Source organism: Monodelphis domestica, chromosome 7 (genome assembly GCF_027887165.1).
Source record: "Monodelphis domestica isolate mMonDom1 chromosome 7, mMonDom1.pri, whole genome shotgun sequence".
Classification (NCBI taxonomy): Eukaryota; Metazoa; Chordata; class Mammalia; order Didelphimorphia; family Didelphidae; genus Monodelphis; species Monodelphis domestica.
The window spans coordinates 264,870,729-264,881,659 of NC_077233.1; the positions used below are offsets into that span (position 1 = coordinate 264,870,729).

At 36.9% G+C, this 10,931-nt stretch overlaps 1 long non-coding RNA gene across 1 annotated transcript; it reads right to left on the bottom strand.

Annotated features, from left to right (window-relative positions):
* Positions 1–1,065: 1,065 nt before the first annotated feature.
* Positions 1,066–5,533, bottom strand: LOC130455648 (uncharacterized). Its single transcript, XR_008913760.1, has 3 exons — positions 4,628–5,533; positions 4,222–4,324; positions 1,066–3,832 (listed from the first exon to the last, which is right to left on the bottom strand). It is a non-coding gene; the product is annotated as an uncharacterized LOC130455648 (long non-coding RNA).
* Between the last annotated feature and the right edge of the window lie 5,398 nt (positions 5,534–10,931).

Below are 10,931 nucleotides of genomic sequence, written 5' to 3' on the forward strand. Positions count from 1 at the left end.
ACCTAGCAGATTGGCTAACATGACAGCAAAGGAAAGTAATGAATGCTGGAGGGGATGTGGCAAAGTAGGGACATTAATGCATTGCTGGTGGAGTTGTGAATTGATCCAACCATTCTGGAGGGCCATTTGGAACTATGCCCAAAGGGCGATAAAAGACTGTCTGCCCTTTGATCCAGCCATAGCACTGCTGGGTTTGTACCCCAAAGAGATAATAAGGAAAAAGACTTGTGCAAGAATATTCATAGCTGCACTCTTTGTGGTAGCCAAAAATTGGAAAATGAGGGGATGCCCATCAATTGGGGAATGGCTGAACAAGTTGTGGTATCTGTTGGTGATGGAATACTATTGTGCTCAAAGGAATAATAAAGTGGAGGAATTCCATGGGGATTGGAACAACCTCCAGGAATTGATACAGAGTGAGAGGAGCAGAACCAGGAGAACATTGTACAGAGACTGATACACTGTGGCATAATCGAATGTAATGGACTTCTCTACTAGCAGCAATGCAATGATCCAGAATTATTTGGAGGGACATATGAGAAAGAACGCTCTCCACATCCAGAGGAAGAACTGTGGGAAAAGAAACACAGAAGAGAAACAACTGCCTGATCACATGTATTGGTGGGTCTATGACTGGGAAAGTAGACTCTAAAAGATCACCCTAGTGCAAATACTGATTATAAGGAAATGGGTCTTGATCTATGGCACATGTTAAACCCAGTGGAATTGAGCATCAGATATGGCAGGGGGTTGTGGGGAGGGGAGGGAAGGAACATGAGTCTTGTAACCATGGAAAATTATTCTAAATCCTCTAATTAAGTAAAATTAAAGAAAAGAAAGTTAATATTTTAATGTAGCAACCTGTATAGGATACCCCAAAAGTTCAAGTGAAGTGTTAAGCTTTCCTTAAGTGGTCTAAAAAACAGATATAGAGGTGATATACAGGCTGGGACTCAGTTGAACTCTACCAATATTCCAAATAACTTTAAAATAAAGACTCAATGATAATACATGTATAACACAGTGGATAATACAGTGGAATGGCTTGTAAGCTCCGGGAGGGGGAAGGAAAGAATATTAATCATGTAACCATGAAAAAATATTTTTACAAAATAAAATTATATTGAAAATATAATAATGATTCAAATAAAATCTTAGAGCAGCAGAGTATGAGAATTAATGAGTTTGAATGCCTGTTCTTTTGAGGTTCCAACAGCCCCATCTTGTGATTGTATCAAGAACATGGTCTGAGACTTATCTGTATAAGGGGGACACTTGCATACACTGGGAGGATGCCAGAACCCTTGTGGCTCCCTAGCACCCCTGAAGACACTTGCTTCTTGTCTCACGTGACTCCTAGCATACAGAAGAATGGCCTCTGACCAGGACTGAGGTCAAGTCCAAGAGACCCAGAAAAGTGATATTAGGGGGTAAGTTTGAGGTCTGAGGACAGGACAGTAACACAAGCCAGCGAGGGGAATATGAGCTCAGGTTAGCTAGGGGAGGAGGTATGTAAAAGGAAACAGTGGGCCACATATGGCAGTGTCTTTTCTTTCTCTGACTTGCTTTTTATTATTCAACAAATAATTAGAAATGAAGGTACAATCTTCAGAGGATTAAAATATTAACAAGAATCAACAAAAAGTCAGAGGGAGACATTTTTCCAGCCTTCACACAAGTTAGGAGGTCCACAGGAGAGGTTAGTAACATTGAGATGGGCTCTGGCTTACAGTTGGACAGGAGCAACAAGCATAGACCATGGATGCATGCCATGGGCGAAGTCCAGCCTCACTAGCAACTCCAGGGTTTCCTGACAGGGGGCCAACGATCAGTCAAAAAAATAACAAATGGAAGACAGCTTAATCATTACTGCCATGGGACTGTATTGCATCTGATAGCTGTTCTGCCATCCCCATGCCTGGTTTTTATTTTTATACCCATTTTCTTGGCACACAGATACATTACCTAACACACATGTCCAAAGAGAGATAATTGGAAAAGTAATACATTAACTTTTAACAAATCACTTGATTAACATTCTATATTCTTGTATTGTGACTACAGACAGAATAAAAGGTTGCATACAAGATAAATGATTTTGTCACAGGTGGCTTAATTTTCTCATTACCCTGTGAGAAGTTTTTAGCTTACCAACAATCAAGGAAAATTACTTATTGCTTTTAATAAAATGGAATAATTAATCAACAGTTCTTAAAAGACAATTCAACAATCATATCATTGAGGTTGAGGGGTACTGGGAACACAATTCAAATTGAGACTGATCATTTTTCAAGGTTTTTACTAGGGAGTTTCTGAGTTACAGATTGTGTAATTGAGTCACTGAGGCATATTGAAGCTTGATGTACTTGTACTTATTGTATGGGCCTCTATGATTGATTTGTGTGCTGGCTTCATGAGAATAGGTTTCTGTGAGTGGGAAAGTTTTGGACTTGGCTTGTAGCTGTGGTTTTGCTAAGAATTATGTACCTAAGTAAAAGTTAACCCATGATAGTCTTTTGGGATTGGGTTTAGGGGTCTGATCTTTTGGTGATGTTTTGGGGAATTAGGGTACAGGTATTTTGCTCTTGCATTAGTCCTTTTGAGAGTAGGGGGAATAATAATCATGCCAATTCCATAGGTAAGTACATTGATAAGAGAGGTCATGCAAAGGGGGGACTGAGTGGGCAATCACATCTTGCCAAGTGCCACTCTGTGGCCTCCTCAGCTACCACGGATGACTCTGTCAAGGTGTTGTGGCCTGATGGCTCCCAGCAGATGTAGCTGTGGCAGCAGCAGCTTTGGAGCTCTCAGAACAGAGACAAGAAGGTCAGGCAACTTGTTAGGAAGAGATCACAGGGGACTTTCTGCTGGCACTGAGTTTATCTAGAACTGATTGGCAACTCTATTGCCCATAAGCATTTCTGGGCCACAGTTCCAGGATGGAGAAGAGCACTTGTAATGGGTCACAAGAGAGCAGGGGGTCAAGGGTAGAGAGGAATGCTAGCATTTGTGGCTGCAGGAAAGCAGGAGACCTAGTCATAGTTTCAGAACCAAGAGGATTATTAGTATATGGGCCTGAAAGGGAACAAAGACCCAGAGTACATAGCAGGAGAGTACACCTCTCCTAGGATAACACTATCTTGGAAGCATTGAAAACTTGCAGAAACCCAGAAATAGCTCTGAAAATAGTAGCATTAAAAAGCCTAAAGCTTGGCACAGTGCCACTCTACCCTCAGTAAACTGAGCTCAGCTTTTAAAAATAAAATTAAAAGTGAAGAAATAGGCTGGGGAAATTATTGTTCAGTTGTGTCTGACTCTCCATGACTCCATGGACCATTTATGCCAGGTCCTTCTATCCTCCACTATCTCCCAAAGTACATCCAAGTTCATATTCATTGTTTCCATGACACTATCTATCTGTCTCATCCTCTACTGTCCCCTTCTATTTTTGCCTTCAAACTTTCCCAATATTAAGATCTTTTCAAATCAGCCCTGTGTTCTCATTATGTGGCCAAAGTATTTAAACTTCTAACTTCAGTATTTGAACTTCCAATGCATAGTCTGAACTAATTTCTTTAAGTATTTACTGATTTGATCTCCTTGCTATCCAAAGAACTCCAGACATCTTCTCCAGCACCATAATTCAAAAGTGCTGATTCTGTAGCACTCAGATTTCCTTATAGTCCTTCTCTCACAGTCATGCATTGCTACTCTATAGTTTTGACTGTACAATCCTTTGTCTCTGCTTTTTGGTATACTGTCCAGATTCACCATAGCTTTCCTTCCAATGAGCAGACATCTGACACTGTTGTTTTTTTTCCATTTCTTCTCTCTGGGAAAATGAGCAAACAACAGGAAAGAACTTGATCATAATGAGATACTACAGCAGCAAGGAAGAGGACATAAACTCAGGAGAAGACAGCAATGTGAAAATTGCTACAAGTTGTGACAAGAAAATCACTTTAAAAGACTGATATATATTAATTTAAGGTCGCCAAGGAATTCAGCTATGTAATTTCCTAAATGAAAACTCAAGTCAGCAGTCAATCTTTTATGGAGTTTAATTACAATAGGAGGAAGAAAGGAATTAGAGATAGAGAGAGAGAGAAAAAGGGAGAGAAGGGAATAGGGCTTAAATACCCCTTCTGTTTAGGCTGGGCCAAAAGGCCCAAGCCCTTAGATAGCTGGGGCAAAGAAAAGAGATCAGTCCCTATTACTCACGTGACCAAAATGGAGAAACAGTCTCAGAGGCCCCCACCTTCAGCTTCCTTCAGAGCAAGCTTCTCAGAGCACATTGCAACCACTCAGACAAACTCCTCAACCACTGTAATGGTGGAAATTTAGGGGAGATGGGAGAGGTTATAATATTGTAATGGTTAAGAATGTGGCTACAGGATTTATGTAATATTAAACAATGGCCGCCAAGGAATTTACTTATGAAATTCCTAAAAATGAAACACTCAAGTCAGAATGAAGTTTATGGAGGTTTAATCACAACGGGAGTAGGGAAAAGGAGAGGGAGAGAAGGAGAGAAGAGAAAAGGGAAAGGGGCTACTCAACCTCTGACCAAGGCAGAGGGAGTTTTAGGCCCAAAGGCCCAGGTGGAAAGAATCAGTCCTTAACTCACGTGACCGATCTGAAGGAAAGCTGTCTGCGGGCATCCTCTCTGTCCAAGCTCCTAACACCAACTCTCCCTAACACCAACTGGCGTCTCCCTCTCCCCACAGGAAGTGAGCGAATTCCAGAGGCTGTTCCCTACCTCACTTCCTGTGTCTCACAAAATCCAATGGTTGGCTCTAGCTTGGCTTAGGACAGCCCAGGTGGGCAGTTAGTTATTTCTGCTTTGTCATTGACTAGCACATGCCCGTGTAGTGTGGGTGTGCACAATTTTTTTGGGTGCTAGACCAAGATGGAGACTTTTTAAAATTCACACCACCACCTCGAGTCTTCAGACCCCCCTATCCTTAAGGAAACCATCCAAGTTCCCTCCCCTCAGTCCTCACATCTACCAATCACCTGTCCATCAATTTCCCTGTGCCAATGGAGGCTCTAGCTTAACCCAGGACCGCCCAGAGGTCTGGCTTTGCACATGTCTGTTGAAGGTCATATTTTCAAATAATTAAATCTTTGATCCTTTGCTACAGCCCTTTCTAAATCCTGTTAACCTGAGTAGGGTAGAGATTGGAATAATTAAATTTTGATCTAGGCTGCAGCCCTTACTCAATCCTGTTAGGACTGAATAGGGTGGAGATTTATTCCAAGTATCTCCATTGTATCAATTCTAAAATCAATCATGACTCAAAGAAATTCCTGTTCTATGCTTAAGCATAGGTCAAAGTCCTTTCCATTGTTCAGCAAAAGGTTTCTGTCCTAAAGTAATTTTAAGAAGGGAAGAGGAGGAACCTCCCATGCCAATGGGGTTCACATTCCAATAGTCAAGACCCACTATCAATAGGAAAATTTTCAAGTATGAAATTTCCCAATGGTGAAATTTCCAACATTTATATGTCTAAGAAATTTTGAGGTTACAAAGTAAAGCCTCAAAGAAAAATGCTAATTGGACCCAAGGCCAACAAGAATTTCTGGAAGAGTTAGGTGAGAAAAAATTGGAAAAAGAAATAAGATGCAAGAAAATTATGAAAAGATAATTAGCAACTTGGTAAAATAAGCACACACACACACAAAAATACTAAAGAAAATATCATCTAAAAAAAACAGAATTGGTCCAATGGTAAAAGAGGCACAAAAATTCACTGAAGAAAAGAACTTTCTAAAAAACTGAATGTAAAAATCAGATGCAAAAGGTCACTGAAGAAAATATATAATTCCTTTTAAATTAGAATTGGGCAAGTGGAAGTTAATGAATCCAAGAGACTTCAAGAAATAGTAAAAACAAAATCAAAAGAAGAAAAAAAGAAGAAAATGTGAAATATCTCAATGGAAAGACAACAGATCTGGAAAGGAGATTGAAGGGGGGATAATTTAAGAATTACTGGAGTGCATGAAAGTCATTTTTTTAAGCCTACACATTTCATATTAAAAAAAAACTATTAAGGAAAACTGTCTCAATATCTTAGATCCAGAAGTTAGTATAGAAATTGAGAGAATGATCAACTCCTAGGAATATCATAACCAAATGCCAGAGCTTCCAGGTCAAGGAGAAAATATGGCAAGCATCCAGAAATAAAAAAATGTTAATGTTATGGAGTCACAGTAAGGGTCACACAAGATTAGCAGCTTCCATATTAAGATATCAGAGAGCTTGGAATCTGATATTCTGGAGAACAAAGAAGCTAGAATGACAACCAAGAATACTCAGCAAAACTAAGTATAATCCTTTGGGAGAAGAATTGATATTTAATGAAATAGAAAACTACCAAGCATTCCTGAAGAAAAGACTAGAGCTGAATAGAAAATCTGATATTTGAACAAAAGACTCAATAGAAACATAAAAATGTAAACATGAAAAATGAATCACAAGGGACTTAATAGCGATAAACTCTTTACATTCCTGTATAGGAAGATGGTACATGAATTCTAAGGATTTTATCATTATTAGAGCACATAGAGAGCATGAGTGTGCATCAATTATTTTGAGATAATTTTAAAAAAAGTAGGGGTGAGGAGAGTTGTACTGGGAGAAGAGAGAGGTAGAAGAGGGCAAATTTACTCACATAAAACACGAAGGAGTTTGGCAGGATCTTATTTTTGCTGAAAAATTGTGTAAAATTGGACTTACTTGTTCTTTAAATTACACTTATACTTGTTGCAATATTTTTTTTAAATTTGTCAACTCTGGATTTTGGTTGTGATATTCCATGGCACTTTTAGGAGGTTGTCTCTGGTTTAATTTTGTCCTCTGATTCTAATAGGTTTGTGCAGTTTCTTTTTATGAGTTTTAAAAATATAATGTAGAAAATGGGCATTGTTTTTAAATAGCCTGGTAATTCTTTTTTCTGGTTCAGTTGCTTTTGATAGCTCTTATCTTACAGTTTATTTTGCAATTGTTTGACTTAGTCATTGAGTTCTATTTATTCCATCCTTTTTTTTTTAATTGAAAATGAGTCAAGTTTTCAGCTTTCTGTTTTCCTTTTGATTTCTTTCTTTCTGACTTCTCAATCATTCCTAATTTAATTCTTAAAAATTTACACAGCAACAAATTGGGGGAAATTTTAATAACAAAAACCCCTGACAAAGCTCTAATCTCTCAAATTTACAAGTAGTTAAATTAATTCAACAAAAAATCAAGCCATTCTCTGGCTGACAAATGGTCTAGGGATATAAATAGGAATTTTTTTCAGAAAAAAAATCAAAACTATCAATAAGCACGTGAAAAAGTGTTCTAAATATCTCATAGAGAAATGCAAATCAAAACAACCCTGAGGTACTACCTCACACCCCATAGTTTGGCCAACATGACAGTAAAGGAAAATAATAAATATTGGAGAGGTTGTGACAAAATTGGGACAATAATGCATTGTTGGTGGAGTTGTGAATTGATCCAACCATTTTGGAAGGCAATTTGGAACTATGCCCAAAGGGCTTTAAAAGAATGCATATCCTTTGATCCAGTAATACCACTACTAAGTTAGTGCCCTAAAGAGATAATAATGAAAAATTTTTGTGCAAAAATATTCCTAGGTGAGCTCTGTGGTGGCAAAGCATTGAAAAATGAGGGGATGTCCCTTAATTGGGGAATTACTGAACAAATTGTGGTATATGATGGTGATGGAATACTACTGTGCTGTAAGGAATGATGAACTGGAGGATTTCTATATGAACTGAAAGAACCTCCATCAACTGATGCAGAGTGAAATGAGCAGAACCAGGAGAACATTATACACAGAAAGTGAAACATTGTGGAACAATACAATGTAATGGACTTTGCTATTACAAGACAATCTGAAGGGACTTATGAGAAAGAATGCTATCCCCACTGAGAGAAAGAACTGTGGGAGTAGAAACAGAAGAAATGACATCATTTGTTTATATGGATATATCATTAGGAGTTTTGGTTTTAAAATTTTGCTCTATTGTAAAAATGAATAATATGACATTTGTATAACCCAGTGGAAGTGCTTATTGGATGGGGGGGGGGGAGGAAGAGGGGAGGGAAAGAAAATGAAATATGTAAACATGGAAAAATATATATTTTTAAATTTTACACTTAATTTCTTCCATCACTCCTGTTGCCTATAGAGCCAAGACATTTTTTTCCTCTGAGATTCTTGCATAATTAATGTCAGATTACTTTCTTCTCTGTTTATCTCTTAGACTTCTATTTCCTCATAGTATATCTTCTGTTTACATTTTTATGCTTCTATTGATTTTTGTATCTGAGCATCAAATTTTCCATTTGGCTTTGGACTTTTCCTCAGAAATGTTTGGAAGTCCTCTTTTTTTGTTGAATACCCATTTTTCTCTTGAAAGAGGATGCTTGGTTTTGCTAAGTGATTCTTGGTTGAAGTGCTAGCTCCGTTGACCTCTGGAATATCATATTCTATGCCCTTTGATCACTTAATATAGAAGCTGCTAAATCTTGTGTTACTCTATGGCTCCATGATATTTGAATTTTTTTCCTTTTGGCTGCCTACAATATTTTCCCTTGACCTGGAAGTTCTGGAATTTTATTCCTGGGAGCTATCCTTTTGGGATCTCTTTTAGGAGGGGATTGGCGGATTTATTCTATTTTTATTTTGCCCTATTGTTCTTGAATATAAGGGCAGTTTTGTTTGATAATAGATGGTGTCTAAGCACATTTTTCCCCATGGATTTCAAGTAGTCTAATAATTCTTAGATTATCTCTCTTGGATTTATTTTCAAGGTCAATTGTTTTTCCCATGAGCTATTTCACATTTCCTTCTATTTTTTCATTCTTTTGACTTTGATTGTTTCTTGATGCTCATGGAGCTTCCATTTGCCCAAGTCTAATATTTAAAGCATTATTTTCTTTTTTTTTCTTTGTAGTCTTTTTTAAATAAATATTTTATTTTACTAAATTCATGTAATAATTTTCCATATAAGTTTTCTGGAGTTATATGATCCAAATCGTCTCCCTCTCTTTTTTCCCTCCCCCTACCAAGAGATGATAAGTAATCTGATCTGGGTTATTCATGTATTATCACACAAAATATATTTCCATATTGTTCTCTTTTATAAAAGAGTAATCATGAAACTAAAACCCCAAAATAAAAACCCAAATAAACTAAAGTGAAAAATAGTATGTTTTGATTTGCATTCCAATTACAACAGTTCTTTCTCTGGAGATGAATAGCATTCTTTGTCATAAATCCTTAAGAATTGTCCTAAATCACTGGATTGCTGAAAGTAGCTGTTTTTTATAGTTGATCATTCCATAATATTGCTATTAATGTGTATAGTATACTTCTGGTCCTATTCATTTATTCCATATCAGTTCATGTAAGTCTTTCCAGCTCTTTCTGGAATCAACTTGCTCATCATTTCTTAAAGTACAATAAAAATAGTATTCTATTACCATCATATACCACAATTTGTTCATCCATTTTCCAATTTATAGACATCGCCTTAATTTCCAATTCTTTGCCACAACCAAAAGGGTTGCTAGAAATATTTTTGTACAAGAAGGCCCTTTCCACTTTTTTTGGATCTCTTTGGGATACAGACTTAGTAGTGTTATTGCCAGATCAAAGGTCATGATTTTCTTTAGTGAACTTTTTTACTTTTTCCATTTGGCCAATTTTACTTTTTACAAAGTTATTTTCCAGACTACCTGTCATTTGATCCAGCCATAGAATTGCTGGGTTTGTACCCCAAAGAGATGATAGGGGAAAAGACTTGTACCAAAATATTCATAGCTGCACTCTTTGTGGTGGCAAAAAATTGGAAAACGAGAGGGTATCTCTCAATTGAGGAATGACTGAACAAACTGTAGTATCTGTTGGTGATGGAATACTATTGTGCTAAAAGGAATAATGAACTTGAGGAATTCTATGTGAAATGGAATGACCTCCAAGAATTTATGCACAGTAAAAGAAGCAGAACCAGGAGAACCTTATACTCAGAGATGGATACACTGGACACAATCAAATATAATAGACTTCTCTACTAGCAGCAATGCAATGATCTAGGACAATTCTGAGGGATTTGTGAGAAAGAACACTATCCACATCCAGAGAAAGAACTATGGGAATAGAAATGCAGAAGAAAAACAATTGCTTGATCACATGGTTCAATAGGGATATGATTGTGGAAGTAGACTCTAAACGATCACCCCAGTGCAAATATTAATAATATGGAAATAGGTCTTGATCAATAATACATGTAAAGCCCAGTGGAATTACTTGTTGGCTACAGGAGGGGGGTGGGAGGAGGGGAGGGAAAGAACATGATTCATGTAACTATGGAAAAATATTCTAAGTTAATTAATTAAACTTTTTTTTAAGTTCTTTTCCTCAGTGAATTTTTGTACATTTTTCCCCATCTAGCTAATTCTACCTTTTACCAAGTTCTTCTCTTCACTGAATTTTTGTATATCTTTTCCCATTTGACCAATTCTGCTTTTTAAGAATTTCTCTTCAGTGAATTTCTGTGCCTCTTTTATCATTTGGCCTATTCTGTATTTTAAGATATTCATTTTTTCAGTAATTTTTTGTGCTTCCATTACCAAGCTGTTAACTTTTTTCATGTTTTCTTGTATCACTCTCATTTCTTTTTCCAATTTTTCTTCAATTGCTTGTATTTGATTTTTAAAATCCTCTTTGAGCTCCTCCATTAGTTTTTTTTTGTTGTTGTTTTTTCTGACAATGTGTTTTGGTCTTCTTTGTTGCCAAAATAATTTTCTACATTGAGTTTATTTTTTATTGTTTTTCTTTCCAAGCTTTTTTCTTTTCTTTTAATTAAAAAAAAACTGTTAAAGTTGGGCTCTGTAACTGTGATAAAGGGAGCACTGT